This window comes from Pseudophryne corroboree, chromosome 1 (assembly GCF_028390025.1).
Source record: "Pseudophryne corroboree isolate aPseCor3 chromosome 1, aPseCor3.hap2, whole genome shotgun sequence".
NCBI classification, from domain to species: Eukaryota; Metazoa; Chordata; class Amphibia; order Anura; family Myobatrachidae; genus Pseudophryne; species Pseudophryne corroboree.
In genome coordinates this window covers 1,029,152,144-1,029,174,771 of record NC_086444.1, presented here as the reverse complement: position 1 = coordinate 1,029,174,771, position 22,628 = coordinate 1,029,152,144, and the positions used below count along the sequence as shown (strand labels likewise).

Below are 22,628 nucleotides of genomic sequence, written 5' to 3'. Positions count from 1 at the left end.
CTCATTGTGAAACCACTCTTACAGTACAGATCCCCCTTCCTTATGCTCATTGTGAAAACACTTGTGAATTAGGTGACTCCTGACCTGCCATTGGTCCTTGATTTGAAACTTTGACATATTTGTATTGGCCATGGCCAAAGTAAACCAGATCTTCATCCTGTGAGAATTAAAGTCAACATATGTTTCTCGGTCATTTACAATTCATTATTTCAGAACATTTATATAAATAATTTTCTTCAGCTTAACCCAATATATATGTACAGTAATTAATTTTTATGTTTGTGTTTCTACAATTAATTTTTCAGTCGCTTCTAGCTTTAACAATTTAAACTTCCTCTTTCCTGCCTTTACTATATCCAATACTATCCAACCACTTTGGTTGCCATTTTATCTTTAGAAATGTTGTTGCTATGTAGAATGTTATTGTACTGTATCTGTTTTGTATTTCTCTATCATCCATAAAGGATACTGGGAACACTGAATTATGATGGGATCCAAAGGAGCCAGTTCACTTTAAATTTCTTCAACAGGGTGTGCTGGCTCCTCCCCTCTATGCCCTCCCTCACAGCTCAGTTTAGAAAAATGTGCCCTCAGGAGAGGATGCACACTCTGGAGCTCCAGAGAGTTTTTCTTCAGGTTAGTTTCTGTTTGTTATTTTCAGGTAAGCTGTTGGGCAACAGCTTACCTGCACCGAGCGACACTGGTGGAGGACCGACACAGGCCTACTAGAGGTGCTGAGCCGGATCCCGCTGACAGGACAATGGTCCTGAGGGTTCGTGTACCGCAGGCATTGCACTCTCGTGCGCACACCCGCAGCATGCCGCACACCCCCAGTACAGAGCCTGAAGGTCGTCAGAGTGGTGAGTGATAACCGGGGATCCGATTCATTGTGCGGCGCAATCATGGGGCAGGCATACGGACTCCCCTTGGGGTGTTCCCATAGCCCCCCCGCGCAGACTGGCCTGCGATACTGGAATGGGGTACTAGTACTTTCATTTTTACGCTATTTGCGGACTTTGCCAGTATAAATAACAGGTTAGCTTCGGTGCCATTGCAGGAAGCGGAGCTTAATCGGAGCAGGACCAGCAGCTTCCTGGTGCCATTTCCTGCACTCACAGCGCTGCTGCAGGACTGCCAGCTCCTCCAAGGGATCCTCCACGGCCAGACACTGGTACAGGGGTGTAGTTAAGGGGGAGAGCCAGCTGTGGGACCCTTGTATTAGGCTTCTCACGCACTGTACACTAAATTGCCTTCTCTTAGCAGCTCAATTGTTAGCATCAGGGTGTGTGCTGGTTCCTCATCTCTGTGTATCTCCACGCATGCTGGGCAGACTTGCCTGTACCCTGTGTCTTTGTGTGTGTGTGTGTGTGTGTGTGTGTGTGTACTGTATGTATGTATATATATATATCAGGCTAAAAATCTGCATTTCTGCGTATGCACCGCAATGCGCATGCGCGACGTACAGGTACAAAGTCCTATGTGGTTTTGCACAGGTTCTAGCTAAGCTTTCAGTCGCACGGCACAACGCAGGAAGATTGACATGAAGTGGGCATTTCTGGGTGTCAACCGACCGTTTTTAGGGAGTGCTTATAAAAAAACGCAGGCGTGGCTGGGCGAACGCTGGGCGGGTGTGTGACGTCAAAAGCCGTCCCACCGCCGTTAGAATCAACGCACACGAAGAATAACTACAGGGCTGGTCTTGTTTTGCACAAAAAGATTTTGCAGGCGCTCTGCTGCACAAGCGTTTGCACTTCAGCAAAGCGAAAATACACTCCCCAGTGGGCGGCGGCAATGCATTTGCACAGCTGCTAAAAATTGCTAGCAAGCGATCAACTCGGAATGACCCCCTATGGCTGCTCTGACAAAGGAAAGGGCAGATTGCAGATGCGTTTCTGCTCTCTCTAATCCTTTACCCCAAAAAAGGGGGTTACCCGATCTCTCTCTAATCCTTTACCCCTAAAAAGGGGGTTACCCGATTTATCCTCTTGGAATCCGAGGAGGAGGTACCGGAGGTGGAGTAGCTGGAATCAAATGCTGAGTTACATGATTCCTATTGCAATAAGAGATGTTTGTTGTTGTTTTTTTTAAATATTCCTAGTAATGAATCTGATGTGCAGCAAGGTTAGTGTATATATGGAGTGCTTGGTAGTGTGTCACTTGTCTAATGCTGAAAAAGAAAAACATGTTTAAAACACGATGGGTTAAAAAATGAACTCACGGTGCCCTGTAATGTTTAAGCTCTTTTTTGAAATTTTGAAAGTCCCGATCTCCAATTTAATGTGGTCCCTTCAGGCACAATAGCAAGGTCCCCGGTAGGTGTACTAGCTGTCCCTATCCTACCTCTGGGTCCTCTGGTCTGTGGATAGCGCAGTACTTTCCTTCTTTTTTCTTTCTGATGCGCAGCAATCCTTTTTCTTTGCACAGAAAATTTGGATTTTTTACTTACCGTAAAATCTCTTTCTGAGTCCATCTGGGGGACGCTGCGCAGTTATGGTGCGCATACACTTATGAGATTATCGGTGCTAGCCTTCGATTTCGACCACATGAGAGAAATTGAAGGATTGTATGCACATTTTAGTACCTTGATGCGCGGGCACGCCGGTCGAATATCGTGTCTCAAGATATTATGTGCTGCACTTAATATTTGTCGCATCGCAGTGCGATCGCATGTGGTTTTAAACCCACATGAGATATAACGCACTAGCGGCCAGAGGCCGCTACCACTCGACGGTGACGTGCCCATCACGTGATTACCATGCAATCTATCGCATGATCGCATGGTAATCACTTTGGCAGTTCAGGTGCGATTTCATCGCACCTGAACTGCCGATGCGATGCCCCGCGATGTTGCGTCGCGGGGCATCGCACAAATGTATGGTCAGCATTACACTTGGGTTAGAGTGTGTGAGTATGGAGTTTGGCACAAGCTATGAAAATAACTAACTCCTCCCCCTCTAACCCCTCTCATCAACCCCCTGTTCACAGGAAGTACTCCTCAGTTAAAGTTTAACAAAGCCGAGAAAGAGAAAACAAAACCAACAATCAATAACCAGACAAAAGGGAAGGGATTGCAGCGTCCCCCAGATGGACTCAGAGAAAGAGATTTTACGGTAAGTAAAAAATCCAAATTTCTCTATCATCCATCTGGGGGATGCTACGCACTTACACTTGGGTGATATCCCAAAGCAAGCCAAAGAGGGGGGGCAAACAGGCGGGAAATCCGCCCTTAAGATCAGACGCCCAACAGAGGCATCGCGTCCCGTCCCCCCATACCAAAAGTATGGAAACAATAGAATCCTGTGAAGGTTGCCACTCTACACAGCTGCACAATAGAGGCACCTCCGCGAACAGCCCAGAAGGCCCCAACGGCCTGAGTTGCACAATTCCGCAGAGGGTCAGGAACAGCAGAGGACATATAAGGCTGACGGGTAGCTGATGTGACCCAACGAGCCTCAGTGTTCTAAGAGACCGGTCAACCTCGCTGGGACGCACCACTAAGAACCAACAACGTGTCCGTACGGCGAACTTCAAATGTTTTGGTTCAAGGTTTGTCTTGAACCCAGGTCTCAATATACACTTGTCTCTAGCATTAGTGCGCTGAGCCACAGCTCCTGTGTTGAAAAGAAAAGGAGTTTTGTATGTAAAACCACTATCCCAATAGAAAAACCAACAAAGGTGGACTGCAGTAAAGGACTGCCAACTCAGAAACACACCGAGTTGAGGCAATGGGCAAAAGAAAACAAAGCCACCATAAGAGGAAGAAACTGCCACCCAACAAAGTCCAGAGGCTGGAAAGGAGACACAAGAGCTACACAGGGAAACTGTATATGCAAAAATAAGATTTTACTCACCGGTAAATCTATTTCTCGTAGTCCGTAGTGGATGCTGGGGACTCCGTAAGGACCATGGGGAATAGACGGGCTCCGCAGGAGACTGGGCACTCTAAGAAAGATTTAGTACTACTGGTGTGCACTGGCTCCTCCCTCTATGCCCCTCCTCCAGACCTCAGTTAAGGAAACTGTGCCCGGAAGAGCTGACATTACAAGGAAAGGATTTTGGAATCCAGGGTAAGACTCATACCAGCCACACCAATCACACCGTATAACTTGTGATAAACTTACCCAGTTAACAGTATGAACAAACACCAGAGCATCAACCAATGGATGCCAACATAACATAACCCTTTATTAAGCAATAACTATATACACGTATTGCAGAAAGTCCGCACTTGGGACGGGCGCCCAGCGTCCACTACGGACTACGAGAAATAGATTTACCGGTGAGTAAAATCTTATTTTCTCTAACGTCCTAGTGGATGCTGGGGACTCCGTAAGGACCATGGGGATTATACCAAAGCTCCCAAACGGGCGGGAGAGTGCGGGTGACTCTGCAGCACCGAATGGGCAAACACAAGGTCCTCCTCAGCCAGGGTATCAAACTTGTAGAATTTTGCAAATGTGTTTGAACCCGACCAAGTAGCAGCTCGGCAAAGCTGTAATGCTGAGACCCCTCGGGCAGCCGCCCAAGAAGAGCCCACCTTCCTTGTGGAATGGGCTTTCACTGATTTTGGATGCGGCAATCCAGCCGCAGAATGAGCCTGCTGAATCGTGTTACAGATCCAGCGAGCAATAGTTTGCTTTGAAGCAGGAGCACCCAGCTTGTTGGATGCATACAGGATAAACAGCGAGTCAGTCTTCCTGACTCCAGCCGTTCTGGTTACATAAATCTTCAAAGCCCGGACTACGTCAAGCAACTTGGAATCCTCCAAGTCACAAGTAGCCGCAGGCACCACAATAGGTTGGTTCAAATGAAAAGATGACACCACCTTTGGCAGAAATTGCGGACGAGTCCGCAATTCTGCCCTGTCCATATGGAAAACCAGATAGGGGCTTTATATGACAAAGCCGCCAATTCTGACACACGCCTAGCCGAAGCTAAGGCCAACAGCATGACCACTTTCCACGTGAGATACTTTAGCTCCACAGACTTAAGTGGCTCAAACCAGTGGGATTTCAGGAAACCCAGCACCACGTTAAGATCCCAAGGTGACACTGGTGGCACAAAAGGGGGCTGAATATGCAGCCCTCACTTAACAAACGTCTGAACCTCAGGCAGTGAAGCCAGTTCTTTTTGAAAGAAAACGGATAGGGCCGAAATCTGGACCTTTATGGACCCTAAGTTTAGGCCCATAGTCACTCCTGACTGTAGGAAGTGCAGGAATCGACCCAGCTGGAATTTTTCTGTAGGGCCTTCCTGGCCTCACACCAAGCAACATATTTTTTGCTGTCACATCCTTCCTAGCCTTTATCAGCGTAGGAGTAACTTCATCCGGAATGCCTTTTTCCGCTAGGATCCGGCGTTCAACCGCCCTGCCGTCAAACGCAGCCGCGGTAAGTCTTGGAACAGACAGGGCCCTTGTTGCAACAGGTCCTGTCTGAGAGGCAGAGGCCATGGGTCCTCTGTGAGCATTTCTTGCAGTTCCGGGTACCAAGTCCTTCTTGGCCAATCCGGAACAATGAGTATTGTTCTCACTCCTCTTTTTCTTACAATTCTCAGCACCTTTGGTATGAGAGGAAGAGGAGGAAACGCATAGACCGACTGGAACACCCACGGTGTTACTAGTGCGTCCACAGCTATCGCCTGAGGGTCCCTTGACCTGGCGCAATACCTTTTTAGCTTTTTGTTGAGGCGGGACACCATCATGTCCACCTGTGGCAGTTCCCGTCGATTTGCAATCTGTGTGAAGACTTCTTGGTGAAGTCCCCACTCTCCCGGGTGGAGGTCATGCCTGCTGAGGAAGTCTGCTTCCCAGTTGACCACTCCCGGAATGAACACTGCTGACAGTGTGCTTACGTGATTCTCCGCCCAGCGAAGAATTCTGGTGGCTTCTACCATCGCCACCCTGCTCCTTGTGCCGCCTTGGCGGTTTACATGAGCCACTGCGGTGATATTGTCTGACTGGATCAGAACCGGTTGGTCGCGAAGCAGGGTCTCCGCTTGACTTAGGGCATTGTATATGGCCCTTAGTTCCAGGATATTGATGTGAAGGCAAGTCTCCTGCCTTGACCACAGCCCTTGGAAATTTCTTCCCTGTGTGACTGCCCCCCACCCTCGGAGGCTTGCATCCGTGGTCACCAGGACCCAGTCCTGAATGCCGAATCTGCGACCTTCGAGAAGGTGAGCACTCTGCAGTCACCACAGGAGAGACACCCTTGCTCTGGGGGATAGGGAGATTAACCGATGCATCCGAAGATGTGATCCGGACCACTTGTCCAGTAAGTCCCATTGGAAGATATGGAACCTGCCGAAGGGAATGGCCTCGTATGATGCCACCCTCCTTCCCAGGACTCGAGTGCAGTGATGCACTGACACCTGTTTTAGTTTTAATAGATTCCTGACCAGTGTCACGAGCTTCTGAGCTCTCTCTATCGGGAGATAAACCTTTTTCTGGTCTGTGTCTAGGATCATGCCTAGGAGAGGCAGATGAGCTGTAAGAACCAACTGCGACTTTGGAATATATAGAATCCAGCCGTGTTGCCGTTTCACTTCCAGAGAAAGTGATACGCTGTTCAGCAACTGCTCTCTTAATCTCGCTTTTATGAGGAGATCGTCCAAGTACGTGATAATAGTGACACCTTGCTTCCGCAGGAGCACCATCATTTCCGCCATTACCTTGGTGAATCTTCTCAAGGCCGTGGAGAGACCAAACGGCAACGTCTGAAATTGGTAATGACCATCCCGTACCGCAATTCTGAGGTACGCCTGATGAGGTGGATAAATGGGGACATGAAGGAATGCATCCTTTATGTCCCGAGTCACCATAAAATCTCCCCCTTTCAGGCTTGCAATAACCGCTCTTAGCGATTCCATCTTGAACTTGAACCCTTTCAGGTATATGTTCAGGGATTTTAAATTCAATATGGGTCCGACCGAACCGTCTGGTTTCGGGACTACAACATGGTCGAATAATAACCCCCTCCTTGTTGAAGGAGGGGAACCTTGACCACCACCTGTTGAAGATACAATTTATGAATTGCAGTTAACACTGTTTTCCTCTCGTGGGGGGAAGCCGGCAGGGCCGTCGGTGAGGAGGCATCTTCTCAAAGTCCAGCTTGTATACCTGAGACACAATATCTATTGCCCAGGGATCTAACAGGGAGTGAACCCACTTGTGGCTGAACTTACGAAGGCGTGCCCTCACCAGGCCTAGCTCCGCCTGTGGAGCCCCAGCGACATGCGGTGGATTTTTGTAGAGGCCGGGGAGGACTTCTGTTCCTGGGAACTAGCTGTGTTGTGCAACTTCTTTCCTCTGCCCCCGCCTCTGGCAAGAAAGGACGCACCTCGGACTTTCTTGTTTCTTTATTCGAAAGGCTGCATTTGATAATGTCGTGCTTTCCTAGGCTGTGCAGGAATATAAGGCAAAATATCAGAATTACCAGCTATAGCTGTGGAGACCAGGTCCGAGAACCCTTCTCCACACAATCCTCAGCCTTCCATATGCCTCTTAAGTCGGCATCATCTGTCCATTGCATATTCTACAGGACACGTCAAGCAGAAATCGACATAGCTTTGACTCTAGGACCCAGTATACTCATGTCTCTTTATATTCGCACCAAAAGACGAAAAGTTTTACTGGGCACTGTGATTGGTTTGCGAGCCTGAAACATAGTCAGGGCTACTGACTGAGGTAAACTTATTACTCTGATGATGCTGTTCTCCACAATCATACCGCCGCCACCATCAGACGAGACAAATCCCGGTGATGACACAGTTTGAAAGTGAAGATCTGGCCGAAGAGGTACACTACAAGAAGCTTTGGCCACCCTGGTGTCGACAGGCAAATCCAGAGCAATTTAGTTAGACCGAAAGAGCCACTGGTCAAATGTGTTGAAGCACTCACTGGATCCTGCCAGAGGCAGAAACAAATATGCCAGATGAAAGTGACAAGGAGCTAACACGGCATTCATGATTGCCACAAGAGGATCCCCGGAGCGATCACCGTACCAAGGAAGTCCTTTTTGCAGAGACGTGAAGCCCTGAGGTCGATATCTGCTTGTCACACAGGTACATAAAAATCAGAAAGACCTGTTGGATTATTTCACATTCTTCAGGGAAGAAAAGCATGACATCCCGGGAAGTACGCTTCCCAGTTGTCCATTTTGGAACTGGCCGATATTTCAGCCCTCTGCATATGTGAGATACCGTTCCGATGGCTCTCCAGCTGCAAGTGCCACTGTGCATGTTGATATAGGCCACTGCAGTGTCGAAGTTCGACTGGATGCAAGACCATGCTAATCTTCTCTGTATCGTTGAATTTTTTTTTTTTTTAGTATATGTGCTGCCAAGGCGAGCACTTGTAGAAAGCCTTGAGCTGGAGCCAAGGCGTTGTGGATTGCCGGGAGATGGAAGGGATATCTCCACTGCGGACCTCAATGTTTTGGAAAACCAAAGTTGAAACCCAAAACCGTAACGTCTGATACTAGTGACTGTGGTTAGGACCTTCCATGTCAAGACAGAAAATGGGAGTCCTATGGGTCAGATTCGGATTGTGTAGACACCAACGAAGATATTGTCGTATTTGAAGTGACATACTGAACTGTTGTTTATGTAAACTCAATTCTGCCTGGGATTAAGAACATAGAATTTGAGATTGAAGAATCCAGGCATGAGACCGGGAGAATGGAGCCACCTGTAAAGTCGCCTCTATCTTGCAGAGGAAGTGTATGCCATGGATCACTGACCCCTGAGGAAACTGCAGAAAAGAGTGTATTCTGGTCTGGAAATCCTGCACTCAGCCAAAAAAAACCGAGATACCTGGGGTCGAAAAGAAAACCCCTGAACACCATCCTCCACAAAGTAAGAAATCCGGAACCAAGGTCCACTGTAGATGTGTATGACAAAAGGTGCATGAGAAGGAGTTATTTTTGCAACAATCGACCAAATATGGCAGTGATGGGAAAATAACAGTAAAAACCCCAAGACCCTGTTGATGGGAAAGGGATTGGAATGAATACTCCCGCGTTGGATAGTGAACAGATTGCAAGGATTAGAGCTGGGATGAAATGCAAATAAGAGGGATAACAAAGAATCCTGCTTGGTACGTGTTCCCCAATATTCAGAATATATGCTAATGATATAATTTGGTATATCCAACGGACCAGTGGAATCTGAGAAAGTTTGTTTTCCCCCACTGAGAACCAGACCACCCGACTCCATGAGCCCTGCAGAGGACATATAGGAAGTCCGAGTTCCAGGTGGACAAATGCCTTCTAAGAGAATACATATTTCATTGATATTTATTTTAAATAACAAATTTTTTAGCAGTCATACTCAGAATGAGAACCTATGAACTGTTATACTGAAGGCAGACACCTTACTGCTAGTGCTATTTGCTCCTGCCTGCAAGGCACGCTTTGATTTGAAAGCAGAATTCCACAAATCGCAATCAAAATAAATATATATAGGCGTCATAGACAGGGCAGAGATGCAGGATTGAATAGAAATAGATTCCAAGAAAACAACATTGAAAAGGATCATCTTATACAATAATGGACAACTTGCATTATGCAATCTGCAACCGCTCTAAGGGGGTCATTCCGAGTTGTTCGCGCGGTAGTTTTTTTCGCTACGGAGCGATTAGTCGCAAATTGCGCATGCGCAATGTTCGCAGTGCGCCTGCGCCAAGTAAATTAGCACAAAAGTTTGGTATTTTACTCACGGCCTAACGAAGATTTTTCATCGTTCTGGTGATTGTAGTGTGATTGACAGGAAGTGGGTGTTTCTGGGCGGAAACTGGCCGTTTTATGGGAATGTGCGGAAAAACGCTGACGTTTCTGGGAAAAACGCGGGAGTGGTTGGAGAAACGGGGGAGTGTCTGGGCGAACGCTGGGTGTGTTTGTGACGTCAAACCAGGAACGAAACTGACTGAACTGATCGCAGTGTAGGAGTAAGTCTGGAGCTACTCAGAAACTGCTAAGAAATTTCTATTCGCAATTCTGCTAATCTTTCGTTCGCAATTCTGCTATGCTAAGATACACTCCCAGAGGGCAGCGGCTTAGCGTGTGCAATGCTGCTAAAAGCAGCTAGCGAGCGAACAACTCGGAATGAGGGCCTAAGATCCATGCATTAGCCAGGATAGGGCATAGGAATATTCCTGTCAGAATGAATACCAATTTAATAACCGCCCCACTGTTGTCAATCTGCGGTGATTCAAGGTCACATACTGTACTTTAGGAAAGACCGTTGTCTTAGGCCACCACATGATGTATGCGTCTACTAAATATTAGTGGAACCTCCATCAGGTCAGTGTCTTCATCAGCGAAAGGATAAAGAAACACTCAGACGCATTACCCTGGAAACATGAACCGCTACATCGTCCCAACGTGAGGGAAGAGGTGGAAACCAATTAACTCAGTAGTCTATTTCTTATTCCTATCCTGAAGCATCCTCCCTGACCAGATTTATTTTACTAATTTCCTGAGATAAAGCCTCAAAATGTGGATCAGAACCAGGAACGAAATAGAGGGAGGTATAGTACTCCGCCAACTGGCGGTACAGCCTGAGGACGCAATCATCCTGCTTAAGGTAGCCATCTCAGACAGGCACCAGGAAGTATAAAACTAAGACCTGCCTTAGAAGTGACCATAACTAGAGATCATTACAACTAGGCCAAATGATTGTCCTTTGCAGTAACTCAGCTATAGTGTCTGTCAAGGACCTGGCTCACTGCACAGTATAAGCTGCGCAAGGAGCGTTTAGCTCTGTGCAGCGATTTTGTCAATTTATAGGTACATAGTGCACAAGAAAAAAATAAATAAATAGTCTGTCTTGCGTCTTGACATAGAAATAACGAAAGGAAAACAGACCACCAACGATCACTGCTTTAGGTGAAAGTATTGACCACAGAGTATTTTATATTAATTCAGCCATTAATATTTCTCTGACGTCCTAAGTGGATGCTGGGACTCCGTAAGGACCATGGGGAATAGCGGCTCCGCAGGAGACTGGGCACAACTAAAGAAAGCTTTAGGACTACCTGGTGTGCACTGGCTTCTCCCTCTATGACCCTCCTCCAGACCTCAGTTAGAATTTTGTGCCCGGCTGAGCTGGATGCACACTAGGGGCTCTCCTGAGCTCCTAGAAAAAGAAAGTTTATTTTAGGTTTTTTATTTTCAGTGAGATCTGCTGGCAACAGACTCACTGCTACGAGGGACTAAGGGGAGAGAAGCAAACCTACCTGCTTGCAGCTAGCTTGGGCTTCTAAGGCTACTGGACACCATTAGCTCCAGAGGGATCGAACACAGGGCCCGACCTCGATCGTCCGTTCCTGGAGCCGCGCCGCCGTCCCCCTTACAGAGCCAGAAGCAAGAAGAGTCCTGGAAATCGGCGGCAGAAGACTTCTGCAGCTGTGCGCCATTGCTTCCCAAGCACACCTCACACTCCGGTCACTGATGGGTGCAGGGCGCTGGGGGGGGGGGGGGCGCCCTGGGCTGCAATATTGAGTACCTTGGCTGGCAAATAACACATAATATAGTCATAGAGACTATATATGTGTAAAATACCCCTGCCAGATATACATAGAAAAAAGCGGGAGAAGTCCGCCGAAAAAGGGGCGGGGCTATCTCCCTCAGCACACTGGCGCCATTTTCCCTCACAGCTCCGCTGGATGGATCGCTCCCAGGCTCTCCCCTGCAGTTTCCAGACTACATAGGGTAAAAAAGAGAGGGGGGGCACTAAATTTAGGCGCAATATTGTGTATACAAGCAGCTATTGGGAAAAATTACTCAGTTATAGTGTTAATCCCTGTGTTATATAGCGCTGTTGGTGTGTGCTGGCATACTCTCTCTCTGTCTCCCCAAAGGGCTTTGTGGGGTCCTGTCCTCAGTCAGAGCATTCCCTGTGTGTGTATGCGGTGTGTCGGTACAGCTGTGTCGACATGTTTGATGAGGAGGCTTATGTGGAGGCGGAGCAAGTGCCGATAAATGTGATGTCACCCCCTGCGGGGCCGACACCTGAGTGGATGGACTTGTGGAAGGAATTACGTGAAAGTGTCAACTCCTTACATAAAAGGTTTGACGACATATCAGATATGGGACAGCCGGCTTCTCAGCTTGTGCCTGCCCAGCTGTCTCAAAAGCCATCAGGGGCTCTAAAACGCCCGCTACCTCAGATGGCAGACACAGATGTCGACACGGATACTGAATCCAGTGTCGACGACGATGAGACGAATGTACATTCCAATAGGACCACACGTTTACATGATTGAGGCAATGAAAAATGTGTTGCACATTTCTGATATTACCCCAGGAACCACAAAAAAGGGTATTATGTTTGGGGAGAAAAACTACCAGTGGTTTTTCCCCCATCTGAGGAATTAAATGAGGTGTGTGAAGAAGCGTGGGCTTCCCCCGATAAGAAACTGGTAATTTCTAAAAGGTTACTAATGGCGTACCCTTTCCCGCCAGAGGATAGGTCACGTTGGGAAACATCCCCTAGGGTGGATAAAGCGCTCACACGTCTGTCAAAAAAGGTGGCACTACCGTCTCCGGACACGGCCGCCCTAAAGGAGCCTGCTGATAGGAAGCAGGAGGCTATCCTGAAGTCTGTATATACACACTCAGGTATTATACTGAGACCAGCTATTGCTTCAGCATGGATGTGCAGTGCTGCAGCTGCGTGGTCAGATTCCCTGTCGGAAAATATTGATACCCTAGACAGGGACACTATATTGCTAACCATAGAGCATATAAAAGACGCAGTCTTATACATGAGAGATGCACAGAGGGATATTTGCCGGCTGGCATCTAAAATAAGTGCAATGTCCATTTCTGCCAGGAGAGGATTATGGACTCGGCAGTGGACGGGTGATGCAGATTCTAAAAGGCACATGGAAGTTTTGCCTTATAAGGGTGAGGAGTTGTTCGGGGATGGTCTCTCGGACCTCGTTTCCACAGCAACAGCTGGGAAGTCAGCATTTTTACCCCATGTTCCCTCACAGCCAAAGAAAGCACCGTATTATCAGGTACAGTCCTTTCGGCCCCATAAAGGCAAGCGGGTTAAAGGCGCGTCCTTTCTGCCCAGAGGCAGAGGTAGAGGAAAAAAGCTGCAGCATACAGCCAGTTCCCAGGAGCAAAAGTCCTCCCCCGCTTCCTCCAAGTCCACCGCATGACGCTGGGGCTCCACAGGCGGAGCCAGGTACGGTGGGGGCCCGTCTCAAAAACTTCAGCAATCAGTGGGCTCGCTCACGGGTGGATCCCTGGATCCTTCAAGTAGTATCTCAGGGGTACAAGCTGGAATTCGAGACGTCTCCCCCCCGCCGTTTCCTCAAATCTGCCTTGCCAACAACTCCCTCAGGCAGGGAGGCAGTGCTAGAGGCAATTCACAAGCTGTATTCCCAGCAGGTGATAGTCAAGGTGCCCCTCCTTCAACAAGGACGGGGTTACTATTCCACAATGTTTGTGGTACCGAAACCGGACGGTTCGGTGAGACCCATTTTAAATTTGAAATCCTTGAACACATATATAAAAAAATTCAAGTTCAAGATGGAATCGCTCAGGGCGGTTATTTCAAGCCTGGACGAGGGGGATTACGTAGTATCACTGGACATCAAGGATGCTTACCTGTATGTCCCCATTTATCATCATCACCAGGAGTACCTCCGATTTGTGGTACAGGATTGTCATTACCAATTCCAGACGTTGCCGTTGGGTCTGTCCACGGCACTGAGGGTATTTACCAAGGTAATGGCCGAAATGATGATACTCCTTCGAAAAAAGGGAGTTTTAATTATCCCGTACTTGGACGATCACCTGATAAAGGCGAGGTCCAAGGAGCAGTTGTTGGTCGGGGTAGCACTATCTCAAGAGGTGCTACAACAGCACGGTTGGATTCTAAATATTCCAAAGTTACAGCTGGTCCCTACGACACGTCTACTGTTCCTGGGGATGGTTCTGGACACAGAACAGAAAAAAGTGTTTCTCCCGGAGGAGAAAGCCAAGGAGCTGTCATCTCTAGTCAGAGGCCTCCTGAAACCAAAACAGGTGTCGGTGCATCACTGCACGCGAGTCCTGGGAAAAATGGTAGCTTCCTACGAAGCACTTCCATTCGGCAGGTTCCATGCAAGGACCTTTCAGTGGGACCTGTTGGACAAGTGGTCCGGATCGCATCTTCAGATGCATCGGCTGATAACCCTGTCTCCAAGGACCAGGCAGTCTCTGCTGTGGTGGCTGCAAAGTGCTCATCTTCAAGAGGGCCGCAGATTCGGCATACAGGACTGGGTCCTGGTTACCACGGATGCCAGCCTTCGAGGCTGGGGGGCAGTCACACAGGGAAGAAACTTCCAAGGACTATGGTCAAGTCAGGAGACTTCCCTACACATAAATATTCTGGAACTTAGGGCCATTTACAATGCCCTAAGTCAGGCAAAACCCCTGCTTCAAAACCAGCCGGTACTGATCCAGTCAGACAACATCACGGCAGTCGCCCATGTAAATCGACAGGGCGGCACAAGAAGCAGGACGGCGATGGCAGAAGCCACAAGGATTCTCCGATGGGCGGAAAATCACGTGTTAGCACTGTCAGCAGAAGTCTTCCAGCTAATTTTAAATCGTTGGGAAAGGCCACAGGTGGACATGATGGCGTCCTGCCTCAACAAAAAGCTAAAAAGATATTGCGCCAGGTCAAGGGACCCTCAGACGATAGCTGTGGACGCTGTAGTGACACCGTGGGTGTACCGGTCGGTTTATGTGTTCCCTCCTCTTCCTCTCATACCCAAGGTACTGAGGATAATAAGGAGAAGAGGAGTAAGAACTATACTCATTGTTCCGGATTGGCCAAGAAGAGCTTGGTACCCGGAACTTCAAGAAATGATCTCAGAGGACCCATGGCCTCTGCCGCTCAGACAGGACCTGCTGCAGCAGGGACCCTGTCTGTTCCAAGACTTACCGCGGCTGCGTTTGACGGCATGGCGGTTGAACACCGGATCCTGAAGGAAAAGGGCATTCCGGAGGAAGTCATTCCTACGCTGATTAAAGCTAGGAAAGAAGTGACCGCAAACCATTATCACCGCATTTGGCGAAAATATGTTGCGTGGTGTGAGGCCAGGAAGGCCCCAACGGAGGAATTTCAGCTGAGCCGTTTTCTGCACTTCCTACAGTCAGGGGTGACTATGGGCCTAAAATTGGGTTCCATTAAGGTCCTGATTTCGGCTCTATCGATTTTCTTCCAGAGAGAACTGGCTTCACTACCTGAAGTTCAGACTTTTGTTAAGGGAGTGCTGCATATTCAGCCCCCTTTTGTGCCTCCAGTGGCACCTTGGGATCTCAACGTGGTGTTGGATTTCCTAAAGTCACATTGGTTTGAGCTACTTAAAACCGTGGAATTAAAATATCTCACGTGGAAAGTGGTCATGCTGTTGGCCTTGGCTTCGGCCAGGCGTGTGTCAGAATTGGCGGCTTTGTCATGTAAAAGCCCTTATCTGATTTGCCATTATGGATAGGGCAGAATTGAGGACTCGTCCCCAATTTCTCCCTAAGGTGGTATCAGCCTTTCATTTGAACCAACCTATTGTGGTGCCTGCGGCTACTAAAGACTTGGAGGCTTCCAAGTTGTTGGACGTAGTCAGGGCCCTGAAAATTTATGTTTCCAGGACAGCTAGTGTCAGGAAAACTAACTCGTTGTTTATCCTGTATGCACCCAACAAGCTGGGTGCTCCTGCTTCAAAGCAGACTATTGTTCGCTGGATCTGTAGTACGATTCAGCTTGCACATTCTGCGGCTGGACTGCCGCATCCTAAATCAGTGAAAGCCCATTCCACGAGGAAGGTGGGCTCTTCTTGGGCGGCTGCCCGAGGGGTCTCGGCTCTACAACTTTGCCGAGCAGCTACTTGGTCGGGGTCAAACACATTTGCTAAATTCTACAAGTTTGACACCCTGGCTGAGGAGGACCTAGAGTTTGCCCATTCGGTGCTGCAGAGTCATCCGCACTCTCCCGCCCGTTTGGGAGCTTTGGTATAATCCCCATGGTCCTTACGGAGTCCCAGCATCCACTTAGGACGTCAGAGAAAATAAGATTTTACTCACCGGTAAATCTATTTCTCGTAGTCCGTAGTGGATGCTGGGCGCCCATCCCAAGTGCGGATTGTCTGCAATACTTGTATATAGTTATTGTTTAACTAAAGGGTTATTGTTGAGCCATCTGTTGAGAGGCTCAGTTATTGTTCATACTGTTAACTGGGTATAGTATCACGAGTTATACGGTGTGATTGGTGTGGCTGGTATGAGTCTTACCTGGGATTCAAAATCCTTCCTTATTGTGTCAGCTCTTCCGGGCACAGTATCCTAACTGAGGTCTGGAGGAGGGTCATAGAGGGAGGAGCCAGTGCACACCAGGTAGTCCTAAAGCTTTCTTTAGTTGTGCCCAGTCTCCTGCGGAGCCGCTATTCCCCATGGTCCTTACGGAGTCCCAGCATCCACTACGGACTACGAGAAATAGATTTACCGGTGAGTAAAATCTTATTTTTACCAAGGTTTGTGGGATAAGTAGTAAACAGAGTACCAGTCCCTTGTCATAGTGCAAGCAAAGGCAGACTCTGACAATACCGGTATTTGTGTACTGGTCCTGGACGCACTGCAATACCAGGTTAATATATAAAGTGGACAGAGCAAGCTCCTCTTCTATCTTACTAAAAATTCATGTAATATATGGTCCCTAAATAGGGAGCGTATCCGATATTAAACTGAAAAAAAACCAAAACAGATATTACACCTGAACTTGGCTGAGATAATAAGCAACTATCACTTGCACATTGGTTGCAGTTGGTGGGCTACGTAGTAGAGGCAGTAAAAGTCCCACTATACCCGCTATTGAATGAAGCTATACCACCAATTTGGTGGACTAAATGCTGAACACAGTAATAGCCACCATATTTACATTTTTTTGTGCATGACAACACAGGTAGGATTTTCTAACAAGCAAATATCATGTGTATATTTGGCATAGTTGCTGGGCTAAGTACAGAAATCTGCAATAGTCCCAGAATACTTGCTATTGTGTATATTATACTATAGGCAGATCACTTGTAAAGTTACCACCCTGTGGGCTTGATACTGATCACAGCAATAGTCCCACTATCTCAGTGCAAAGAACGACCGTGCTCCCCCTCCCCCTCATGCTGAGCTGCTGACGTGATCAGGAGCTTCCTGCAGTGCTGCTGGGGGCAGGGCCTAATCGGGTGAGGCAGTTTAGACTGGTTTGAGGGCGCCAAAACACCCAGCAACTCCCTAAAGTAAATAATAAGAATTTACTCACCGGTAATTCTATTACTAAGGATGGTAACCTATTAGCTGCTGTAATTTTTCTTGCCAAAAAGAAAAAAAGAAAAGGCTTTTTTCACAATTTTTGCAAGATGATCATTATCATGCTATCCAATTATAGCCCTTTTTTCACATGAAAATACATAGGGTCCATAAAAAGTCACAAAACCTATGTGTGTCCGCCGCTGAGATCGAGGAAAAAGTGCTTACTTATCAGGGATTTGGTTTCAATAATTGCTGGCATCGGGGCAAATAGGAGAGATTGTATACCGCCATTATAACTTTTGTGTTACAGGCTCTAAGAAAAATAGCCACACGTGGTAGAGAATACAAATTTACACATCACCAAATACAACAAATGATAATGAAATAAGTCCACTCGCAACTAAAATATGTCATAATTAAATATTTTTTAATTCAATTACTACTAATCTTTGGAAGACACCAATTACTACTCGGGGGCAAAGTTGGGCAACATGATAACACTTCACTTGAATTTCATTAAAACAGGTAAGGGATTTGAAAGGGCCACACAAAGCATATCAACTTGTTTGTAGACAAGGAAAGAGTACTCTTAAATAATAGCATAGAGTCCACATGGGACTATTGCAAAAAATAAGAATTTACTTACCGATAATTCTATTTCTCATAGTCCGTAGTGGATGCTGGGAACTCCGTAAGGACCATGGGGAATAGCGGGCTGACTACCTGGTGTGCACTGGCTCCTCCCACTATGACCCTCCTCCAAGCCTCAGTTAGGACACTGTGCCCGGATGAGCTGACATAATAAGGAAGGATTTTGAATCCCGGGTAAGACTCATACCAGCCACACCAATCACACCGTACAACTCGTGATACTATATCCAGTTTGACAGTATGAAAACAACTGAGCCTCTCAACAGATGGCTCAACAATTACCCTTTAGTTAGCAATAACTATTTACAATTATTGCAGACAATCCGCACTTGGGATGGGCGCCCAGCATCCACTACGGACTACGAGAAATAGAATTACCGGTGAGTAAATTCTTATTTTCTCTGACGTCCTAGTGGATGCTGGGAACTCCGTAAGGACCATGGGGATTATACCAAAGCTCCCAAACGGGCGGGAGAGTGCGGATGACTCTGCAGCACCGAATGAGAGAACTCCAGGTCCTCCTCAGCCAGGGTATCAAATTTGTAGAATTTTGCAAACGTGTTTGCCCCTGACCAAGTAGCTGCTCGGCAAAGTTGTAAAGCCGAGACCCCTCGGGCAGCCGCCCAAGATGAGCCCACCTTCCTTGTGGAATGGGCATTTACAGATTTTGGCTGTGGCAGGCCTGCCACAGAATGTGCAAGCTGAATTGTACTACAAATCCAGCGAGCAATAGTCTGCTTAGAAGCAGGAGCACCCAGCTTGTTGGGTGCATACAGGATAAACAGCGAGTCAGATTTTCTGACTCCAGCCGTCCTGGAAACATATATTTTCAGGGCCCTGACAACGTCTAGCAACTTGGAGTCCTCCAAATCCCTAGTAGCCGCAGGCACCACAATAGGCTGGTTCAGGTGAAACGCTGACACCACCTTAGGGAGAAACTGGGGACGAGTCCTCAATTCTGCCCTATCCATATGGAAAATCAGATAAGGGCTTTTACATGATAAAGCCGCCAATTATGACACTCGCCTGGCTGAAGCCAAGGCCAATAACATGACCACTTTCCACGTGAGATATTTTAGATCCACGGTTTTTAGTGGCTCAAACCAATGTGATTTTAAGAAACTCAACACCACGTTGAGATCCCAAGGTGCCACAGGAGGCACAAACGGGGGCTGAATATGCAGCACTCCTTTCACAAATGTCTGAACTTCAGGTACTGAAGCTAGTTCTTTTTGAAAGAAAATCGACAAAGCCGAGATCTGTACTTTAATGGAGCCTAGTTTTAGGCCCATATTCACTCCTGCTTGCAGGAAATGCAGAAATCGACCTAGTTGAAATTCCTCTGTTGGGGCCTTTTTGGCCTCGCACCATGCAACATATTTCCGCCATATGCGGTGATAATGCTTTGCCGTAACATCTTTCCTGGCTTTAATAAGCGTAGGAATGACTTCCTCCGGAATACCCTTTTCCTTCAGGATCCGGCGTTCAACCGCCATGCCGTCAAACGCAGCCGCGGTAAGTCTTGGAACAGACAGGGCCCCTGCTGTAGCAGGTCCTGTCTGAGCGGCAAAGGCCACGGGTCCTCTGAGCTCATCTCTTGAAGTTCCGGGTACCACGCTCGTCTTGGCCAATCCGGAACCACGAGAATTGTGTTTACTCCTCGCTTTCTTATTATTCTCAATACCTTTGGTATGAGAGGCAGAGGAGGGAACACATAAACCGACTGGTACACCCACGGTGTCACTAGAGCGTCCACAGCTATCGCCTGAGGGTCCCTTGACCTGGCGCAATATCTTTTTAACTTTTTGTTGAGGCGGGACGCCATCATGTCCACCTGTGGTTTTTCCCAACGGTTTACCAGCATCTGGAAGACTTCTGGATGAAGTCCCCACTCTCCCGGGTGGAGGTCGTGTCTGCTGAGGAAGTCTGCTTCCCAGTTGTCCACACCCGGAATGAACACTGCTGACAGTGCTAGTACATGATTCTCCGCCCATCGGAGAATTCTTGTGGCTTCTGCCATTGCCATCCTGCTTCTTGTGCCTCCCTGTCGATTTACATGGGCGACTGCCGTGATGTTGTCTGACTGGATCAGCACCGGCTGGTGTAGGAGCAGGGATTTTGCTTGACTTAGGGCATTGTAAATGGCCCTTAGTTCCAGAATATTTATGTGAAGGGTAGTCTCCTGACTCGACCATAGTCCTTGGAAGTTTCTTCCCCGTGTGACTGCCCCCCAGCCTCGAAGGCTGGCATCCGTGGTCACCAGGACCCAGTCCTGTATGCCGAACCTGCGGCCCTCCAGAAGATGGGCACTCTGCAGCCACCACAGTAGAGACACCCTGGTTCTTGGAGACGGGGTTATTAAGCGATGCATCTGAAGATGCGATCCGGACCATTTGTCCAATAGGTCCCACTGAAAGATTCTGGCATGGAACCTGCCGAAGGGAATTGCTTCGTAAGAAGCTACCATCTTTCCCAGGACCCGCGTGCAGTGATGCACCGATACCTGTTTTGGTTTCAGGAGGTCTCTGACTAGAGATGACAACTCCCTGGCTTTCTCCTCCGGGAGAAACACTTTTTTCTGGACTGTATCCAGGATCATACCCAGGAACAGTAGCCGTGTCGTCGGAACCAGCTGTGACTTTGGGATATTCAGAATCCAGCCGTGCTGGTGCAGCACTTCCTGAGATAGTGCTACTCCCACCAACAACTGTTCCTTGGATCTCGCCTTTATTAGGAGATCGTCCAAGTACGGGATAATTAAAACTCCCTTTTTTCGAAGGAGTATCATCATTTCCGCCATAACCTTGGTAAATACCCTCGGTGCCGTGGATAGTCCAAACGGCAGCGTCTTGAATTGGTAATGGCAATCCTGTACCACAAATCTGAGGTACTCCTGGTGAGGATGGTAAATGGGGACATGCAAGTAAGCATCCTTGATGTCCAGGGATACCATGTAATCCCCCTCGTCCAGGCTTGCAATAACCGCCCTGAGCGATTCCATCTTGAACTTGAATTTTTTTATGTATGTGTTCAAGGATTTCAAATTTAAAATGGGTCTCACCGAACCGTCCGGTTTCGGCACCACAAATAGTGTGGAATAGTAACCCCGGCCTTGTTGAAGTAGGGGTACCTTGATTATCACCTGCTGGGAATACAGCTTGTGAATTGCCGCTAGCACCGCCTCCCTGTCTGAGGGAGCAATCGGCAAGGCAGATTTTAGGAACCGGTGGGGTGGAGACGCCTCGAATTCCAGTTTGTACCCCTGAGATACTATTTGAAGGATCCAGGGATCCACCTGTGAGCGAGCCCACTGATCGCTGAAATTCTTGAGGCGGCCCCCCACCGTACCTGGCTCCGCCTGTGGAGCCCCACCGTCATGCGGCGGACTTGGAAGAAGAAGCGGGGGAGGACTTTTGCTCCTGGGAACCTGCTGTTTGTTGCAGCCTTTTTCCCCTACCTCTGCCTCTGGACAGAAAAGACCCGCCTTTTCCACGCTTGTTTTTCTGGGTCCGAAAGGACTGAACCTGATAAAACGGCGCCTTCTTAGGCTGTGAGGGGACATGGGGTAAAAATGCTGACTTCCCAGACGTTGCTGTGGAAACTAGGTCCGAGAGACCATCCCCGAATAATTCCTCACCCTTATAAGGCAAAACTTCCATGTGCCTTTTAGAATCTGCATCTCCTGTCCACTGGCGAGTCCATAAGCGCCTCCTAGCAGAAATGGACAATGCACTTACTTTAGATGCCAGCCGGCAGATTTCCCTCTGTGCATCTCTCATATATAAGACTGAGTCTGTGATATGGTCTATGGTTAGCAGGATCGTGTCTCTGTCTAGTGTGTCAATATTTTCTGACAGTTTATCTGACCACGCGGCGGCAGCACTGCACATCCATGCTGACGCAATAGCTGGTCTAAGTATAATGCCTGAGTGTGTATATACAGACTTCAGGATCACCTCCTGCTTTCTATCAGCAGGTTCCTTGAGGGTGGCCGTATCCGGAGACGGTAGTGCCACCTTTTTAGACAAACGTGTGAGCGCTTTATCCACCCTAGGAGGTGTTTCCCAACGTGACCTATCCTCTGGCGGGAAAGGGAACGCCATTAGTACCTTCTTAGGAATTACCAATTTTTTATCAGGGAAAGCCCACGCTTCTTCACACACTTCATTTAATTCATCTGATGGGGGAAAAACTACGGGTAGTTTTTTCTCCCCAAACATAATACCCTTTTTAGTGGTACCTGTAGTTATATCAGAAATGTGTAACACCTCTTTCATTGCCTCAATCATGCAGTGAATGGCCTTAGTGGGCATCAGGTTAGACTCATCGTCGTCGACACTGGTGTCAGTATCAGTGTCGACATCTGGGTCTGCGGTCTGAGGTAGCGGGCGTTTCAGAGCCCCTGATGACCTTTGAGACGCCTGGACAGGCACGAGCTGAGAAGTCGGCTGTCCCACATTTGGCATGTCGTCAAATTTCTTATGTAAGGAGTCTATACGTGCACTCATTTCTTTCCATAAGCTCATCCACTCAGGTGTCTGCCCCGCAGGGGGTAACATCCCTTCTAAAGGCATCTGCTCCGTCTCCACATCATTATCCTCATCAAACATGTCGACACAGCCGTACCGACACACCGCACACACACAGGGAATGCTCCAACAGAGGACAGGACCCACAAAA

At 48.0% G+C, this 22,628-nt stretch overlaps 1 protein-coding gene and 1 non-coding gene across 2 annotated transcripts in view; one reads left to right on the top strand and one right to left on the bottom strand.

Annotated features, from left to right (window-relative positions):
* The window catches only part of RWDD4 (RWD domain containing 4), a 125,901-nt gene that overhangs the window by 75,374 nt on the left and 27,899 nt on the right, over positions 1–22,628 (top strand). The gene's annotated exons all lie outside the window — the stretch shown is intronic.
* LOC134960777 (U2 spliceosomal RNA) lies at positions 16,602–16,794 on the bottom strand. The gene has a single exon (XR_010187814.1). It is a non-coding gene; the product is annotated as a U2 spliceosomal RNA (small nuclear RNA).